Source organism: Corvus hawaiiensis, chromosome 5 (genome assembly GCF_020740725.1).
Source record: "Corvus hawaiiensis isolate bCorHaw1 chromosome 5, bCorHaw1.pri.cur, whole genome shotgun sequence".
Taxonomy (NCBI): Eukaryota; Metazoa; Chordata; class Aves; order Passeriformes; family Corvidae; genus Corvus; species Corvus hawaiiensis.
The window spans coordinates 37,564,061-37,585,788 of record NC_063217.1 but is presented as its reverse complement, the minus strand read 5'-3'; positions in this window follow the sequence as shown (position 1 = coordinate 37,585,788).

Here is a 21,728-nt window from a genome sequence, read left to right as displayed (position 1 = left end):
CTCTTAATAATTCAGTGACGGGCAGCAAACAACTGCTGTATTACCCTATTCTTCAATCTGCAGTACTGAGCAGCTTTTACAGAGTAGAGAGGTATCAGCAAATAAGGACTAAATCCTGGTTGCAGTATAAGCTATGTGCTGCCTGCTTTATAGCCATAATCAGACCACTTTCTGCCCCAAAGATGCCTCTAACAAGGGCTGGCCCTTGTGATTAACTTCCCGCACTGTGAGCACCGATTGAGCTCCACTGACTCTTCACAGGCCTCGTTGGGATTTCTCACAGTGTTTGCACACCAAGTGCACGACATGCCTTCCGCACCAGCCCCAGCAGCAAGCCCTTTTGCTGAAAAGTCACAATAGCCTTGTTTATGTGGTTTTCTCCTTTTTTTCCATGCTGGAGCTGATGGGCAGCAGCAGAGGGGCTGAATGCTGTTTCCTTCTCTGAGACAGAGAGAAGGGTGCCATCTACTGAGGCACTCACATCCCCTCCTGCATCCCACAGGCTTTTCACACAAACCTCTTAGCCAAACTGGAAAGCTCATAAGACCAAAGTAAATCCATGAATTTGATGAAACTCATTAAAAGACATTTCAGGAAGAGCTGCATTTGTTCGAATTACTATGTTATTCCATTTGCTGTGTGCTAAGTGAGAGGGAGCAGCCTTATGATGAACAAGGACATGATGCAAAAGATCATTTTGGCACATGTGCTTTAAAATAACACAGTTCATCGTGAAAGCCTGCTATTTACATGCTTATAGGACAGGATGAATTGAATAGTTATTGTGTAGTCATTTGGGTTGTTAACTCTGAATTTAAAATGTATTTTTATAGAATCTGGAGTTTCTATTAATCCTTTTTTAAAATCTGCTTCATGCCGATAGTTATACAGCTATTATCATTTTATGGCATGCGCGGAACCCCAGACCCATTATTTGAAAATAGATTACAGAGTAATTTCTGCTAATACTTTTATCTGATAGTATAAAATCCATCACTGTGATATTTTATGTAGCAATGATCACAAATAAACAAATATTTTTGTCTTGTAGGACCATCTTTGAAAATTGTCTTCTAGTACTTCGGTCAGTAAGTTTGTTTCAAAAGCCAGATCTGTATTTTGCAGAACAGACTCGTTTCATTATCTGATGGTATCTGTCTTCTTTAATGAGAAAAGTGCACTAAAGACACCGGAGAGACAGAGCAAATACCTTCATATGTGACTGTGAGTAAATCACCGTCTGTGTGTAAGCCCAACACATGCTTTCTGTTCATAATCCACAGGGGAGTGTACTAATCATGCATTTTTACTGCAGCTCTGTGTATCCAAACATTTGACCAGGTAAAATTATTGGAGATGTCAGGGAAAAAGATATATTTGCTGTTCTTACTTTCACCTCATCTTAGAACATAAAACCCTGTAAATAAACGCTAATCTTGGCAAATCATGTAGAAAAAGTCAAAAATCAAGTTGTCAAAGCAATAAACAGTCCAATACAGCTGACAGGTCTCTTTGTTACAAAATAATATACAAGTCAGTTGTAAAAAAGATAGGCTGAGACCTAAATGTACTGTTTTTGAAACAAGTATGAAAAGTTCTTGCTCTTGGGAACCTATACAATTGAGCCATGATAAAGTACAAAAGGAATTTTTTTGATTATTTTCCACCTAAGCATGTCTCATCAGCCTACCATGATCTAAGAATATATTGCAGTCTGATAGCAAAACAGAGAGGAGCATCAGCAATTATTTGTACTGGCTTTGGGGGATTTTTAAAATTTTATCAGTGAATGACAATTGTGATTGAAAACACTTCATGTTGGTGTTGTTTGTGCCTTTTCCATTCTTATCACCAGATTGCGAAATAAATGATAGAATAAAACCAGACAAAAATAAATTTTCAAGTGCAGATGTAAATGTTATGAGTGTATGGTATCAAGAAGTATTTATGGCATATCAAATTGTTCTCCCATGTTTTTGGATAGATTTTACAATCAACAGGTTAAGTTAACAGAAGCTGTGAATTATATGTGAAAGGTATTTATAAACAACAGTCAAATTTATGCATGCAGGAAGATACTGAGAAGTTTCAATAACACTGTCACCAGGTCTACAGTCTTTCTCCTCCCACTTACTACTATTTTCAAGATAGATAAATCTGTAACCAGGTATATGAGTAATATTAATCTAAGCTTCCAAATAAAACAAAGCACTGCATCTGTTATTCCAGAGGCCACACACTTGTAAAAGTACTTTTCTTTGTAAGTTTCTGATCTTCTTAGAGTGTTGTTGTTCCTTTAATGCAGCCGAGAAAGGTTCAAAATATTTAAAGCCAAATTCATGTTTCTGACAGATTCTGCAATTTAATTTAGAGGCAGTATAGTTTAAGTGTTTCTTGGTGTTTGATATCATTACCTATGACTTTGCCATAGGTGATTGAATACTGTATTGGGAAAAAGCGTTAAAGAAATAAGAATTGAGCATACCTGTTAAAAATTTAGGTGGGTGCTTTTTGTTTTTCATGCTTACTTTTCTATTATTGTAATTTACAGGTTTTCTGAGCTCATGGAAGTGCTATTGTGACAGTCACTGGACAGATATACAACAAAAGGCAGTACTTATTCAATGCACCTTGTAATGATTCATTGCCTTTCTTTTTTTTGTTTTTCTAATGTTGTCTGCCCCAAAACTGTGAAGAATCATCACAGATTTAATGGAGTCTATTTGGGCTACTTCTAAAAAAAGATGACAAGATACAATATTTTGACCACTACCAAGTGATATTTTTAATAAGTTGCTATAAATTTGTTGATAAGCAGAAAATAATCAAGAAAATATTACCTTCAAATTTCCTAGATAAATGTGAGCAATATGCATGAACTTTGAAACCTATTGCACACATGGAGTGTTATGAATCATGAACTACAATATTTTAACTCCAGCTTTTATATTCAGTCATTGTTTGGCTTGAACACAGAGTTGAGGCACTCCATACTTTACTTTTTGTATATTTAAGAAAAGGGAGAGATGGCAAGAGTATACTTACCCACCTCCCCTTTTTAGGGATGATCAGTTAATGCTGCTGTAACACTTTAAAGATAGGCTTACCAGAACTTATATATGATTAGACATTTATACAGATAATAAAACATTCATACATACCTAAGATAAGATACAAGGGATTTAAAATACTCAAGCTTCCTGGCATAACTAGGTGGTTGAGATTAAAAGGGAAACTTTTTTTCCTACAGGCGGGTTATCACTTAGGGTATTACTTTTGGTGGTTGTGGGGTAGTTTGCATGTTACTTTGAAGTATCCCACACTGTTGGCTGGAACAAGATACTAGTTTAAGCAAACTGCTGGCCTCAACAAGGATGGCAGGTCTTAGCCTTGTGTGTTTCTAGATCCTCATTGCCTGGTGGAGATGAACCCTTTACTTTCTGAGTACGTCTTACTGGAGTACAACATACCTGTCTTTGGCTACACCACATGGCCAAGGCATGTCCCACCTTGCCGAGCCCTTAGGTATTTCAGTTTATCATATTTGTTGACAAAATTTAAAACCTTGTGGTTCTGATTTGGTTCAGTGGACATAATTGCAATAAGAAAAGCCTTACTAGCTAAAAACTCTCGAAGTAAGCCAAGCTGCTTTGACAGAATTAGAAAGTAATGAAATAATTCTGGTGACAGACTTGGGGTGGGGCCATCCCCACCAACAGAACAAGAACAGTGCACCCAAGTATTGCATAGATACGGATACAAGAGTACCACAACACAAGCTGAGGTATACTGCTACTCTCCTCTAGCCATTGCCCATCCATTTTGGGGGAATAGATGAAACCCCAGCAGATTGTCAGGGAAGACCTTAGGCCGCCTTGTGCCACTGCAATGCCTGTGAGTTAGTCATTGCCATCATGGTGCTGGAATAGGTAAAGCAGAATCTGTCAGAAAGCAGTTTGCTAAGACATAGTAAAATAGTAATATTGATGCCAGAATAAAGTCCTTTCTGGGCTATTTTAAGAAAGTGTAAAACCAAAGCAATATACATAGGCTTACTGAGAAATAAGAACGTTCCTCCTTAAGAAAATGCTATTTACAGCACTGCATATTTTTAAATTTTGATTGTTTTTTTAAATTTTGCATCTTTTTTGGAGGCAGTTTACATTTTTAAATACACACAACTATATGCAGTGCGTGTGTGGTATGTGTGCATGTGTTTAGGCAATAACTAGCTGAAATTCACACATGATTAATTTTTTTAAACTTGCTTATCAGACAGCATGTCGCATTTAATTTTTATTCAGTTCATAGTTTCTGTTTTACTGCCTCGTTATATTTTCAAGTTCACTGGGTATTTCTCTCTCCACCCTTTTCTTCCCTTTTGTTGTATATTTGTTATATATAAATACACACACATATATATACAGAGAGAAGAAAAGAATTGCTCTGGGGAAATCTTGAAACCCTTTTCCTTCCCTAAACAGCAACAAGGGATTTACATTTATAAATAGGGAGCTGGGGGCCAACAGGGAGAACGCTAACACACAACATCAGTGAAGTTACACAGATAAATTTTTCAGTTCTTTTATCTAGTAAACATCCTAATGATCAACATCAAAGGCTGAAGTAAGAAGCCGTTCTCTTTTGTGCCAGATTGAGAAAGAGTGGGCTCTTTTACATCTCATTTGGGAGATATGAGGAGCCTTTGAATGGATCATTGCTTTTTATGGGTAGTAATGAGGTGAGAAGTATTCTAGTGTGTGGCACAGGCCTTCATTAAAAGCGTGAAACAGAATGGCTTATGGTTAAAAGGAGTAATTTGTTCTAACATACTTGCTAAATTGTGCTGTAACCATGCCAGGTCACTGGACTACATTTTCCATAGGATTTCCAAATGCATTTGTGTGTAATTATTCTGCCTATACAGAGTTGAGGGATTTTTTCCAATGACTTGTGCTAACTAGCTGACAACACTCATTCCTTTACTGGAAACTTCTCTAAATGTTATATTTTAAGAGGTGTGGAAGAGCCCAGATTCTTTTGCTCAAGCCTATATTTCCTCAAAAAATTAAGAACCAGCACAGCACAAAATAAGTGTAACTGATCCAAAGTCATGACAAAAAATCAGGGAGCCATCCTCACAGTCTTCCCCCTCAGTCTGACAGGATTTTATCAGAGAGGCCCACGCAAACCAAGGCAACCAAGCTGCTATGTACTGCTGTCTCTCAAGCAGCACATTTGAGCAGCCTAGTTTCCCAAAGAACTGTTTAGCCACTTCTCACATCACAGTCGACAAGTGGCGATGGTTGTCACTCTGGAAAATCAGCCACTCGTATTGAGCTGCTGCTGACAAACATGATAGTAATTATGCAGGAGTACAGACACCACAATGTGCAAATGCTTTTCCAATTCTTGCTCCTGTCATGCTTAAAAAGACAGGAAGCTTCTACCTGGAGTACAAATTTCTGGTAAGGTAATTTTTCAGAGGAGAGAAAGAGGTATAATCCCTGGGAAGTACACTCCTGAACTGTGAAGGACTGTAATGCATTACACTGGCAAAGGACAACAGGAATCCTTTTTTCAGCAAAATACTGGTAGCATCCAGAGCCAATCTTTAGGCATTAAACCCACCCAGTCTGCTGAAGATTATGTATCTAGTTGGTGGCATGATATGGAAGAGAGTGGAGACTACAGCCTTCCCCTGCTCCAGTCACCACCTTTGCACGACCTCTCTGCTTGCTCCGTTGTCCCAGCACCAATGGAGAAACTGGATTTAATCCTTGCCCTGCAAAAAATGACAGTTCTGAGTTTTGATGTAACATAGGAGTAAGAGCTGATCAGATGATTTCTCTTCTAAGCTTCTTTAGAAGGAAGTGCTAAGGTATTAAAATAAAAACGACAGAAATTATCAGTTTTAGTTTGTGTCTTTTATAACAAACAAACAAAAACCAAAACCTCCTCAATAAGTCATTTTTCTCCTTTTTTTTTGTGTCCCATTTTAGGACAAATATCAGTATCTAAAAATAATAAAAACCCTACTAAAGTGTTTTCATTAACTCAAGCCAAGCTTTTGTTTTGAATGCACATTGAAGAAAATTTATGAGATTTCAACTTTTTGCTCTGAGTCAGTCAAGGAAAGTATTTGAAATCTCAAAACCGTCTCATTCCCAGCTTTGAACTAAGGGAAGGGACAGGACTGTGCCTGTATGTGTGTGTGCATGTGTGTTTGGCAGCAATCAAAATATGAGAGCAGTGCTTAGAGCCATATGCTTCCTCAGAAACTGATGAAAGTCGCATGTGTATATAACTGATGGAGAATTTGTCCCATAATGTTAAGACAGCTGTGTTAAATACAGTTGTTTCTTTAAATCAGCTTACGATTTCTTTCTGTACAAGTCAAGAAAGGCTAGTCCATTTTAACATATTCACATGAATGAAAAAGTAGAGATGTTTGCGAAGAATATGTGAAATCAAGTCCTTTTACCATTTCCGTTTGTCTTCTGAGCAGCAGACACTTAGAAACCTGAGAAACAGATGAATTACTTTCTCCACATATTTTCTAACCATATTGTGAAACATAGGAGGCTTCAATGTTTAATGCCCATCAGTAAGTGCTGGGGTCATTCCTCATAATCCTATTCACAATATTTTGTTTAAAAATGTTAGTGACAATGATTTAAATTACTTATTTTAATGATGTGAAAAAAACTAGAATAAAGCAGAGAAGTACAGTCTGCTTTAGTTAAACAGCCACTGCCATGAAAGTGATGTATATATGATTGTGTGTATGTATACATGCAAGTATAGTGTATATACATTATTATTATATATGTGTATATATTATTATATAATGTATATACACTACACTGTTTGAACAAGCAACAATATACAGTCTTAGATTTTCCTATATATGTTACATTGTTTTTCCTAGCTTTTTCAGGCAGAGAGATTAAATGTCAAGAAAAAGATGGGGTAGTATGTCAATAGACATCTGGAAATTGTAAGAGTTCAGGCAGTGACTATATTTTCTCCTTGACTGCAAGTGAGGAAACTCATCTGGTTTCTTACAACAATGAGGTGAGCTCAGGTTGTTGTGAAGGTTTTTAAAGGATGCCTCAGACAAATGTCAGCTACTTTTTTATTGGGAAGGTCTGAATGTCCTGACATTGAAAGATCTTTATGCCATGTTGATCATGAATGCATATATCCACGCATGCTAAAGTTAAGGTATCAATAGAGATTGTCAATTATCTTGTATTATGAATCATGTTTTAACATATATTTTGGCACTGATGATTGCTCTATTGCTTTAAATAGTGTTTAAAATTAGATCTCTGGTTTTTAGTGACATCTTGGAATTTAGGTCTGCAAAGCCAGCATTTGCCATCTTGCAAACACTACAGAGTTTGTGCTACAGCTACAAATTAAATGTATTTTAAACCAAAACCGACTTGAATATAATGCCACTTGGCTGCCAGTGTTGTCTGATCTTCCCCTTTCTCCAGCTTCATCTCCAGACTGGCACTGTCACCATTTGCTTGAAGGAGTTCTGTGAATAATTGCTGAATTAATAACTGCTTAAAAGGAGGAGAAAATAAAGATGAACAAAATGAAATCACTTGAAACTATTTGGGAAACAGGAAAATTAAAAACTCCATTGATATGACTACCAGGAGATAAAATCTTAACCACAGTTTGAAGCTCTGGAGTCAGGTTTATTCATAGAAGATATGAAGAGCTAGAAAATGTTGGTCTCAGTCCTGCCCAGATCTTCCTGATATTATTACATTTATTTTTGTTACACAGAAATGAAGGCTTTTAATTCTGTAAAGGACTCACAGATTCTGATAATGGGACTGTAAATGCTGTGATTAATGCCCTCTTTATTAGCAATTATTTAAAAAGCAGCAATACAAGTGTTGTAAAAAGAGTAAGCCTTGCCCTGTGCCTCAGTTTCTCTTTACAGCATGTAAATCATCAGATTCCTATGTCTGAGCTTCACAGAGTTCAAATGGCTTGATGTTATTCAAACCCTTTATTAACAGACAGAATCTGAAAGGGTGAAAGTTGTGTGTATAGATAGATGTTTTGTGCAATAAGGTCATAAATTACTCCAAATCTTTCTTGATTAATCTTGAGTCAAATTATCTTTAATCATTTGTCGAGATATTTCTTGCTTCATGAAACATAGCAGTGATGATAAAAAAAACCCCTAATGCATTATCAAAAGAGAAAAAGTTTTACTGTGAGACGCTTCTCTGTGCTGTTTTTAGGAATTGATGTCAAGGTCCCATTATCCCTATTTACTTATAAAGCATCACACAGAGGAGGAACATATATGTGTACTATATTTATCTCAGACAGTTCCATTACAACCAAAATCCTGCTGCTTTCCTCCTGTTACACAGTCCTGCTCACAATCCAGAATCAATCTATCATTCAGGAAGAAACTACAGAAGAGAGGTATACATCCCCTTCTCATTCCTCTGATTGTATACAGGACTGGATTTCTAAATTATTACTTTCTAAATTATGTTACTTTTTTTGCCCAGCAGAGGTTCCTCTAGAAGACAATTGCATTTCTGTAAGATGACTGATCACAAACTTTGGTTGAAAGTTTTATTTGCCTTCTTCCCATGTCTCCTGCCTTCAGACACAGGGCAAATCTTTAGCTGGCAGACCAGGCTTTATTCAGGCTGTCCAGGGCTCCTTTTTGGGCTTTGGGCCCCAGTGCTGTGGCATGACACCTTCAGGGAAGTACAGCCTTGCCTTGCAAAAAGTTCCATGCACTACCAGAATATTTGATTTACTCACCTATCTCTGAAAGGCCTGAGTATGTGCTCAAAAGATCAGTTACCCAGTAAAACTTTTTACAGGTACAACAAATCTTGTAGACTTTGGATTAGAAGTTGCACTTCTCGCCCTCATCCACCATGCAGGAGTGTGGGGCACACCCAAGCTAAGAGCTGTGCAGGTGTGGAGTTACATTAACTCCATCAGGCTCTTTTGCTCCATAATGTATGTTTATGAACCTTAGCGACCTGCTGAGACAGTAGGGAGAAAGGATAAGGGAACCCCAACCAGAATGAGCACGTTAATGCTTTTAACCATAAAAAGATCATCTCTATCCTAGTACTAAACTTTTTGGAAATTACAGAATCTTGTTTGGCATAAATAAATTCCATTCATCCCTTCTGAAAGCCTGTCTTGTAAATAGGATGTTTCTCTGTTAAGTTTAAGATTAAACCTAAGCCTGTTGCTGAGCACTCAGGGGTGCCAGAGGCTAGAGCTGGGCAGACAACTGACTTGACCACAGCAATTTCCCTCTTAATCTGCCCCAGGGTGAGATCTCAGCTCTTTGAATGGAAGCTGCAGGTCAGGAAGCCTCCCTCAAATGTCTGTGCTTAAAAATACATCTAAAGCAAACAAACCTAGGTGACCTTGCACATAGATAGTGATGAAATTTCACCAGTGTGTTATTCCTCTCATTAGAATCCCCAAATAAGGAAGTGCAATGAGACAAATAAGTCGTAGAACTAACTAAAAATGTGAAATGGAAATATAGCTACAAGAAAAGGAAATAATTCAAAAGGAATAATTTTCCAAAACAATTGTTCAGTTACCAAATGAAAATTATAAAGTGAAAGTCAGTGAAAGGGGAAATTACTGCTGCTCTTTTTACCTTTTTTTTTTTTTTTAGGTCTTTTATATCATTTTATACCAGTGCACTGATCTGACATAGAGCAGAGCCATATAAACAGTTGCATTAGCACAGTTGGGCAGGCAATAAATTGGAACTAGGGTCGAGAAAGTAGATGAAACCAGGAAAAACATGGACATCTATTTCACATTTTGCCGTTGAATTAATTAATTGAGACCAAATCTGTGCTTCACAGGGGTTTTACTTCCTGTTCTGGGTTTATGCAGATTTCAAAGCACCAGCGCAAAAGAAGACTTCCTGGTAATGGCACTTGGTCTGACTGTACCCTATAGCAGTGGGGGACAGCAGGGATACAGTCCAGAATACTGTGAAGAAAATCTACGACATGCCATGTAGCACTTTGACCTACTGAAAGTGAAACACATGGGCTGCTGCTTAAATTGCCATTTCCCATAAAGGCAGCACTATTCCAATGTGTTTGCTACTATTTTTTCTTTTTAAATGCCTAGAGGAAATTAATTTTTATAAAAATGACAGCTAGGCCTGACCCTCCATCTTTAAGCTCCTACTTGAGCCTTAGAGATCCAGCACATATGGTACAGTATGTTGCATCCAGCTGCTAATTGGACTCCCTGCAAACATGACTACTAAGGTCAACTGAATCAAATAAAGACAGCTCAAGCTTTAAATCCAAGGGATATATGACCTTCTGCTGATTGCACACAGGTCCCTTTGCTACTGGTGAGAATAAAATGGATTTATCCAGAAACAATAGGCTCCTATCCAGCTTTGATATTATTTATAATATTTCTTATATTATTATCCACTTATAAGTGCATTTGGAGTTATACATTAGAAAGTGCAAGGTCCACTCAGACACCTCAAAACAAAATTATATGTACTTGGATTGTGTATCATATAATGCATACTGAATTTGTTCTTAAATTTCTGTTTCACTTCCTCTTAGTACATACAGATAAAAATTGAGAGTAAAATAAGAAAACTAGAAATTGTAATATTTTAAAATGTAATAGAATATTAGAAATCTTATCCCTTCTGTATTGTGAGAACATATTTCAAGCAGTACTGTGTTGATCTTGCTGATGCTGTCATAAACTGATAGAATACTACCTTTAGCAAGCTTAGGGGAGGCAAGACAAAGCTTAGGAGAATCCTACAGCACTGCCTAATAACAAAAGTCTTCTAATGTATATGAAATCTTGCCAGTGGCCAAATAGTGTGTTTGTGTTTTAGCCTGTTACTTTATGAACATCCTGCCAGCAGAGCGTGAACCTTGTGTCTATCTTAAGCTTGACTATCAAAGTCAACAGAGAACCTCCTGTTGCTCCCAAATATCTGTATTAATAAACTGTGTAAACAAAACTTTTGCGGATACCTCACTGGGTCTGAAGTCTTATGGAGCTGTTGCTGATTAAGGAGTCTCTTTACTTAACATTTGTCTTTCACATTTATTTTTCAAAGTATTTCCGTAACAGACCAATGTGACTGAAGTTTCCTGACCCTCTGCCAATCACAATATAACCTTCAAAGGAAAGAGATAACCTCCCACTGAAGTAAGATACGAAGAAACGTTCTTCAGAAGAAAGTCCAGTAAAATTCAAATAGGGAGTGCAAAACTGGAACTGGTTTAGAGAGCCAAATACTGAGATTAATTTAACTCTTTAACTAGTTAGTCCCGTAGCAAAGGGGCTGATGTAAATCAGAGTTCTACTTATCCAGCCATGCTGCAGGGAGCAAAAGCAGCGTGAGATAAGACCTTCTGTGGCAGACACTTTGAAAGGCAGTGAGAAGCAAGGATCTTTCAGCCAGGACTGCTTGATGTTTGTCAAATGGGAAGAGCTGAGATAAGCAGGACCTTATTTGCACTATAACTGAGTGAGCAGTGAAGCTTTGGTCCCTTGAGGTATTCTGATACACCGGTATTTATTTCCATCCCAGATTGTAAAGAAATTTGGAACATCATGCTTTGTGGTTTACTGGGGTTTTTAGTCTTTTTCTGAATGAACAATTCCTAATGAACATTATTTTGAAAGAATGGATTATTTTGACTCCATTTGCTTATCAGGCTACATTGCCTCTTGAGCACGGTAACCTATATGCCTTGTGCCCAAATTCTTCTCATGTCCAGGTTTTCTGGTGGGATGACTTTTCATTTCAGACACTGATGTACTGTATCTAGGTCAAAGGGGTGAGAGAATATTAGAAAGTGTAGCAGGAATTGCTGCAGCATTGTCATATATGCTCTCACACCTATGACAGCCTATATGACAATGATGCATCTCCATTTATAACCTTCAGAGAAAGACGAAAACCTCCCCTGATTCAAGTGACCAAATCAGTGTTCTTTGGAAGGGAATTCAATTAATAGAGAATAAAAATAATTTTTTTATGCTTCACACAATTTTCACTGAAAGGCTAATTTCCACTGAGTACATTTTTTAATCTATGTTTCTCTTCCCTAGACATATAGCAAACTGATGCTGTTTAATTGGTGAGATACTCAGCTAGCTTCAAGTGTTATAGTCAATAGTGTTAGCAAAACATCATTAGGGGCTTGGTCTATTTTCAACATTTATTTTTAACTTTTTGTTTGTTTGCTTGTGTTTGTGAATGACATTTACATAACTCTTTAGAAACTTGACCTTTTGGACAGAAAGTTGAAACTCTTTGTCATTGTTACATGGGGGTCAATTTTTTTTTTAATTCTGAAATTTTTTTTTTTACTTCTGAAGGGAAACAGCTCAGAATCAGATGGTGGATGGTCCTTGCACAAAATATTGACGATGACATATTTTCTGGTTTTGAGTAACCTCCAGGAGCCTGTGTGTTCATTTAGAATATGTGTCTGCAAATATGGCTCACAACCTCACTATCTTCTTTGAGTGGAGGAAGATTAATTAGTCATCCCTCTTAAATGCCACAATAACCCACCATTGTTTTAACCAGCATCAGCCTTGATTTACAGATGTGAAACCAAAGAAGAAACTGCTGCCCTTCTTGCCTAATATTTGATGTGTCTAAACATAATGCTGTATTCCTCTTCATGTATCAAATGGTATTTTATTTATATGGGTCCAGTTCTTGCTGAAGTTTGGAGGAGGAAGAATGAAGGGAGACTGTACAATAAATGAAAGTTCAGAAGTTAACAGTTATGATCATAGAATCATTATTATCTGAATAGTTGTTTTTTCCACTGGTAGTCACATTTTATTTTTCACATTCTTCAATGATTGAATTCACCTAAATTTACCAACTTTGCACATAGATAGTGATGAAGATAAGACAAGTAAGAAGCTTGTCTTATTCTCTAACAGAAGATAACACAGATTTAATTGAGGCAACAAATACATTGTTATGACAAATGTTTAAAATTAATTGTTGTCCTTGAATTTTTTTTCTTTCCCAGCTTTCAAGAAGGCCACTTAATATTCTGTTTTGATATTAAACCCAAGGGAATATGCCATGAGAAAAGAGGAAGAAATTCCAGCTTGTATCTTTAAAGCTATGGAATGGTGTAAATTATTACAGTGGTTTCACATTTTCATGGGATCAAGGCAACAACAGTAAGCTCATAAAACAGATACCACTAATTATGCAGAGGAGAAGTCATAAAGTCACTGATGGAAGTATGTTTTATATTCATGAACACATCATTAAAATTTTAAGACACACTATCAAATTCTGCATTTTAATACTACACCCAACAGCATTAAACCCTCCCAACAAGAAAATCAGATTGTTTAATGATTGTGTTTGTCACACAGGTTTCATATGTCTGCTGTTGATGCATACATAGTCTTTTCTGTTACTGGACAGCTTTTATCACTGGACAATTAAAAATTTTTTTTTTAATGCAGTTTGAAAACTAGATACAACAAAAAGGAAGCAAAATCACCAAAATGTTAGGAATTTTTAATTGCAGAAATATTTAAATTTAGCCAATCACATAAAATGTTTTTATAGCGTTGTCAATTTGTTTTTACTTCTCTTGTATTTTATTTTAATGATAAAGACGTTTTAAAGTAACAGGATAGTGATTTAGGCAGGCTGCAACCCAGCACACAAATGTTAGGTATTTCAAAGGAATTTTTAAAGTAAACGTGTCTTTCATGTAGCCATTTAAGTCAAGGGCAAAATATAATGGGAGATAGTTCAGGACTGCCTGCTTGGCTGAAACTCTTGGAAGACCAAGGAGTGTCCTGTGTGACTTTCATTGCTGTCCTGGAGAGACTGAGGCCACTGTGAAAATACACATATGAAAGGTCCCAAATTCTCTGATATTGAAAGAGGTCCAACAGATGGTAAATAGATGTATCCTTGTCAAGACATCGATGGCACAAGTGACACTTTCAAATGTGGTTCTTGTGATCTACAAGCAAGGGTCCTAGTTTTGGCTTTGGACTAACAGATGAAATAGCTGTGCAGTTGCACATTCACACATGAAGCCCTTGCCCAATCCCTGGTGTGGACACACAGCCTCACTGCTCTGCTCTCCTGTGTTGCTTCTTACATCTGGGACCTCTAGAAATAACTACCTCTCTAGAAAGGCTAGGCACAGTCAAGGAAATGAAGAGTCAGTCTTATTTGCCAGCATTAGTAACTAAAAACTCAAATACTTAATGCTGCATTTAAAGGACATTTTTTTTAACATTTAACAACAGACCAACTAGACCCTAAACTGGTCTAGCTCTAGTTAATTACTATATGACATTCAAGTACCAGCTAATATCATAGTTAAACATTTATCTGACAAAACTCAAGAGACAGCTTCAATTATTAATATAAATTTCTTAAAGTGAGTTCTGATAGGACTCAGTGAAGACTTCTGCCTAAAAAAATCAATGGCTAAATGTGGTCTAATATTATGTCTCTTCTAAACCTTTCTTCCTCCAGAGCCAATATTTGGCCTACACTATCTGCCAGCATCTTTTTAATGAGAAGCACACATCTAAAAGCTCTCACAGCTCTCAAAATTTAGGAGTAAATATTTTTAAATTAAAACCGTATGCTAAGCAGTGCAGATTTGCTGCTGCAGATGTTATTTTTGGCTGATTTTTTTTAACTGATTCATAACCAACGTACTTCAGTCTATTTTTTCCAAATTTATTAGTAGTATTCTGGATACCACAGCTATAGTGAAAGAAGTTAATAGAATAATATCTCAAGATATTTTAGGCAGTTTTCTACTTAGCAGCAAAGTCACGGCTAAAATTCTGTGAATAAGATGTATCCTCAGAACACTATAAATAGCAAAAGGGAGAAAAAGAGAAAATGGAGATAAAAGTCACTTAAACAGAATGGGACAAGAAGGACCATTTTGCATGAAATTCTACAAACCACCTTTCTCAGGAGACTCACACAATCGTCTGGCATTCAGTTTGCGATTGCTTTATGTAGTTTCTGCAACTCAGAATACAGTTATGTCAGCTTTGGTCTTTTTTGTTGGTGGTGGTCCCACACTCATTATAATTATTTAGGATTCCTAACTATTTCTATTTGTAATGTTTATATTCATGCCTGATATCCCAGCATCATTCTTCCCTGAAAGAAACTGAAGTCTCTGGTGAAGGTCACAGAGTTTTCCACACTCTGCTAATTCTTAATTAATTCAGAATTAGTGGATCCTCTGGTTATGAGGGACCCTGTTGTCAGCCTTATTATAGTGACCAATGATTCATTAAAGAATGTATCATGTGTCTTTTCCATAAGTAGACCTAATTAGTCTTATTCCTTCAAATGTTGGTCATTCTTGGGATCTTGAAACCACACTATTTAGAAAAGTGAGTTTGTCTTTTGGCTGTGCATGGAAAAAGACTTTCATATTTTTTGGATTGCAAAAATCAGATCAACTCGGTTAACCATCAGAGTGGACAGTGCAGTGACAGAAGGCTTGAAACACAGAGCTGCTGTTCATGCCATTTACAATGATCTGTTCAGGTATTTTTCTTAGACATCAAAATTGCCAATTCTTAGTTCAAGCATGAACAAATCTTCTTTTTTAGCTCTATTTAAATAAGGTGAATGGGCTTTTACTCTGTGTGATTATGCTGTTCTTCCTGTTGTGAGGATCCGCTCTGTAAATAAGTATTTTTAATTTGCATACCATATAGGCTTAATATGGGACCAATTTTTAGCCCAAAACTTACTTAGAGAATTGAAATACCAAACAACTGTGACGCTGAATAAAAGAATTCTTTTAAGCAAGCCAAGAACTGTGAAATTTGAGAATGAGAAGCTCCTCGGCCACAGACATGAAAAGAAAATAATAGACTAAAATCAATTAATTATGCATGAGATTACAAAAGGAATCTGAACATAGGTTTAGAAAAAAGTCTGGACACTAAGGATCCAATCCACTAAACGTCCAAGAATTGTGTATACTACTCTGATAAGTAGTCCTACAACTACTAGAGAACTGATCAAGGCAGTAAATGGCAAAAACAGTTTTTGCAGGGTCAGGTCTTTTGGCAGAACTGCACAGGGTTTGCAGGTTTCCCATTTTTCTGTCTTGAAACATTTTTGTTTGAGGTCTTTCTATTAAGTTTTGCCAATTATACCTTAGACCTACATAAGATACTTTACTATGTTCGATGCTGAAACAATAACTTCTCAAGTTTTCAAAATATCTTTAATTGCTAGAAAGCTGTAAAGTAGAAAAGCTAAGTTGTTATGGGGTTCTTACATATTTTTAAATTATTTCCCAAAAATTGTGGATGTTTTGCAGAGTGCCACATTTCTTTGAAAAGAAACAAACCTCAAACCTGCAGGTCATTCATTTTTATTGCCCTCTGGAACAAAACAGAAACATGCAAGCAATGGAAAATGTCAAAACCAACATTCTCATTGACTTGTTAAAAAAGTCCTGATATTTTGGTGAGAAAAGATTCAGGAAAAAACCCCACTTTTGACTGGCATGTTTACAGACTGTCATTCCACAACCAGAAGGATATGTATTTAAACCAGATAATCCCCTTTACTAAATCTAATAATGGCACCTTGCTAGAGACACTGGCTAATCAGTCAGCAACTAAATCTAGGCCTAATTTATGAGACAAACTTCATTAAATAAATTTTATATTGTACGCTGCGCAAAACCAAACTCAATAATTGGGATTAATTGCCACCTTCATCAGTTTTAGCAAGGTCAAGGATTAAGCAGGCTTGGAGAATTATCTGACCTTTCGTTGCAATTCTGCTTCCACTGAAATTTTTAGCTGTCAAATTCACAATTGTAGGTTTTACAGGAGGTTGCCACAAAACAGATTTTGATGCTGTATGGTATTATCCATGCCTCATTTTACCCAGCCATGAAATAGTCAGACATTAAGAAAATAGCTGCTTTGAAAGGCAATGTGAAAATAATGTTAAAGTGCAAGTTTTTCCATGTTTTGGTGGTTTTTGCTACAGATTAGGAACTAAAGCTGAAAAATCAATCACATGAAAAAGAGAAAAGATAAAACAAGCTTAAATTTTATGTTTATAGATAGAGAAGTTCTAAATATGAATTACTGAAAATTTCATATAAAACCTTTTTCTGTGGTTTATCATTTCAACTTTTCATGAAAATGCCCCTAAACAAAATATTTTCAGCCAAAAACTTGTCTGGTTTTGGTTATTTGGGAGGAGGAGGTTGAGGAAGAATTAAGATTTTACAATATGGGTCTCGAAGTGCTCTTCTGCACTTGGTTATGTATATTTAAGACATATCTTCCTCCTGGCATGATTTTCAACACAATAATGGAGCAATGTTGAGAAACCCATGCTATTGCTCTTGACTTAAATTCCCAGAATTGTCAATCTGGCAGCTGTTGCAGTAAAATATTTACTTAATTTTTAAATTACAGACAATTTTACAAAACTCTTCTCCATCAAAGGATTGGTTTCATTCCCCACCCACCCTCCCCCTGAAGTCAATAGCAAAATGTCCTTTCTCACAGTGGGAAAAAGTGCCTTGGTTATGCTTACAGAAGAGCACTGTATGCTTGAAATCATATTTTTGCTTTCGCCTAGTACTATGATATTTGAGAAAGTATGTTAGTAATGGGGATGCTATAAATAGTAGCTATGAAGTCTTTGATGGTAAGCACAGTTCCTGCAGAGCATATATGATGACTATTTATGGAATGCTAAGAAATAAACATTCAATGATGGCTATTTGGTTTTGTAAAACTGTAAACTCCCATGACTTCAGATGACAAGAGTTTTTTCAGGTTAATTACTAATCCTTTTTTTCCTTTTTTTTTAACGAGAAAAAAGCAGCATTTCTCTAAATGAATGAAAATTGTAATTGTCAATCAATGAAACACAGTATGCCTCCTGTCTCCTTTTTCTTGCTGTCATCTCTTCAGCTATATGAGAATTACATTTTTTTACAACTGTTAACATGAAACAACATGGGATTGCTCTTATATGTCACTGGTTGGTGCTGTGAGTTTTTTGGCCAAATCACAGACAGATGGGCAGATGAATGCGATGCAAGCATGAATGAGCTCCCACTCATTTGATTTCAGATGGCAAGGTAAGCCTGTGTGTGTACATGTACATAATGTGCAATGCTTTTGTGTAGGCCCACATATGCACACGTTTTGTGACTGGTGTTTGGCCAGCAATGTCAGACAAAGAAGTGAGAGAGAGAGAACCTGAGTGCTTTTTCTGCAGTATTTTATGCAGTTATTCACAAAAGTGTTTAGCTGTAAAAAGCTAAATCCAAATGCTTTTTCTTTTGCTAAGGTAGTTATTCACATGGGAAAAAAAAAGAAAGGGAAATAGACAAACCCAGCAACTTTTCTTTGATTTTACTGCAGGATGCATGCTCTTCTTGTGATGCCCACAGTGCTGTGGAGCAGCAGTGGACCTTGCCCCTTTTCGTAGTTAACTGGTGAAAAAGACTGCATCTGCTTATTCTCAGACATTAATACAGCTAAAGGAATAAGACATCAGAGGCCTGAAAATGAGAAGGTCTTTTTAAATTTACAAAGCATTTGCTCCTGAATCCACCTCAGCCAGTTTGGGGAAAGCGCTTTTGGCACCAAGTCACCCTTCAGGGAAAGACTGATAATGATCACTAGAGACATATTACGGGCTCCTGCCTCACTCACTTCAAAGGCCTTCTCTCTTAATCAACATTAAATCATCATTTTGCCTTGGATATAGGGACAGCTGTACACAATCTATTTGTTTTAAAACAGATTAGGAATGGGTTCTCTGCCAGAGTATAAGATGCATGATAAATGTACTTTAAAGCCGTAACTAGGAAAAAACATTGCTCCCTTCGTTAGTTAGATTCCAGTACTAGCTGTGAACTTACATTGTCCCAGGACTGGATCCTTCTTTGGTTGTTTGGCTGTCCCCAAGAGCACTCAGGCAATATGACAAGTTCAAAAAAAATCAAGTGTTTGTTGATCTTAGCCGTGTCTTCTGCCGAATTTTCCATGAAAAGCAATAGTCACAGGAAGTTGTATGAGATTGTCTAGATCTGCTTTCTTCTTCCTTTTTTTAAATTTCAGAGTTAAAAACCCTATTTCATCCACTGAAAGTCTCACAAGGTGACAACGAATGCCTTTTATTACCCAACTAAAAGTTGATGGCCAGATAGTTGTTAAATAATTAAGTGAAGGCCCTAAATTACAGGGGAAAGAAATCCCTTCTCTTGATCCATGCTGGAAATATATTTATATGGTTGCTAAACATCTTACTATAATCTGTTTTTCTTGTACAATACAAATGCACTGGAATGTGCAAATTTTAAAAGAAAAGTCTAGCAACTAGACATATTTCCAGAATAGGACAGTAGGTATTGGAAAGCAGTGGTTCCCAAAACAGATTTGGGAGTCAAAATGAGTACACAAAAGAATATCATTCCCAGAAGAACATTGTGATGAAATAAGCTACTCGGTTTTCGTATGTGCAGAGACAATATTGATCACGGAAGAATGGAATTAGTCCTATTTTCCACTTTAAAAAAAAGGTATTGAAAATTAAAATATAAAAATTACGAAGAATATGTCTCACAATGTGAAACTTATAATGTTCAATCTGCATTACTTTAAAAAAAAAAACAACAACAAAAAGATTGACAGGCAAAGTGATCATATGACACTAGATCCTAAACAGAGAGAAAACAGTTTTTTTAATACTTCATATATTAGAGAAATGCAAAATGAATTTAAGAAAGTTTAAGCAAAATGAGACAAATTCAAATTAAAAATGAGGTCCAGCTTCTAAGAGGGACCAGTAGGAAAATCTATCAAATGAACTGGTGTTTTCTGCACTTGTTTCTTTTCTTGCTGTCCTTAAGCCAAAACCAGCCAACTTTTGTGGGGGGCTGTGTCCTAGCAAAGCTTTAGCTGCTTTAATTCAAACTGCACTCCGCTCAGAAGAAGCTGAGTGAAATGCAGTGCCTTTCAAAGTTAAGAGTGGTATAACTAGACAGGGTGATCTAACAGCTCATCCTGAGCTCTAGCTTCTCTCACATGTCCCTGGTGCAAGCACAAGTGGCACTGCATGGCATTTTCACACATCTTCCTTAACTGTGGGCATGAATCACAGGCCTGTGCATGTGAATTTACATGCCAGTGGATGTCACCAGTCACACAATCAGAACACATGCAAGGGATTTGGACTGTTGTGTCAACTCAGGGTGACAATAATTGCTATCTATTTGTTTGGACACTTTTCTAAAGCCAAGAAAATAAATTATTAAACCCAAAAATTCATGTTTTGTATCTTTTCATGATAAATCACAATTTTGCCTTAAGCATAATTCTCTCTTTAAATAACCAAGACAAAGAATGAATGCCTGTTCTTGATACTCTTACGACCAAATTCAGAATATTCTACTCTAAAAGGTCTAACTGATTAATATTTCTTTCTTTTCATATATATATATATATATATATATATATATGAATGAATGTTCTATTTCATGATAAAGATGAAGAAGTTTGCCAGAAAACTTTAACCCAGTGTAGCAAGGCAGATACTACCACTGACTTCAATTTTCACACTGTGTTTATCACGTGGTGAATAGGGAGTAAATGAGAAATGTACCCTAAATTCTTTATGTAGGTGCTGTCATAAAGAATATTAGATTTCCAAGAAATTTCAGCCAGGCATGGGAATAAAGCAAGAAGGAAAGGCAAATAGATTCAATTTTAGATAACAAGCAGTAGAGGGAATCAGCTGAGAGAAGGGAGATGGGGATATAAATGCAGTAAAAACTGGGTAAATTTTTGACAAAAAAAGATTAAAGATTAAGAGGGGAAAATCCTAGTACATGGAGCAGAAGAAAACACACCGTGTGTGGAAAAACTGCATCTTATCTAGAAAAGGGCTTCACTTAGTAGAGCAGAGAGGGAATATTTTACTGAATGAAGAGAGGCCCGTTCCTGTCCTGCCAGAGAACCCATTTTTCAGTGGATGAGAATGCTCCAGATGATCTAGCTAGTGAGCAGGATGCAAGGAAGGAAAAGCCATAGAAAATGAATCCTATGCATTTGAAAAACAACAGAATGCAAATCAAGGCAACATAAATTATAGAGAGGGAGTGAAAGTTACTCCAGGGGTTTTATCCCCCTGCCCCCACAGGATACAAGCTATTTCCTTTGAGTTTGCAATAGTAATTTCAAAATGCTACTCCTGGCACTGTCTGAGCCACATGTATTTTCAGCACTTGGCAAGAAGACATGTAGAAGACAGAGGTTGTTCCTTGGGAAAGGGAATTAGACTTCTTGCACTGACAGTAAATAATGTATTTCTCCACTGATGTCACCACTGCACAGACAACGGTAAATTTGGCATTTCCTAATTTTTTGCTCCTTGACTTTACTACCTAAAAAACTTTCTTTTTTTCATTGAGTAATTGTCCACATGGAGTCCATTTTTACTGTGCGCGTGCTCATGGCTAGCTCAGGCACAGGGAGCACGTACAGTCCAAGAATGGACTACATGTGCATAACACATTTCAAAGAAGTACAGTTCCTGAGAGGTAAATAACTCCTTACTAGTGTGCAATATTGAGTAAATTAAGAGGGGATTGCCTGACCAT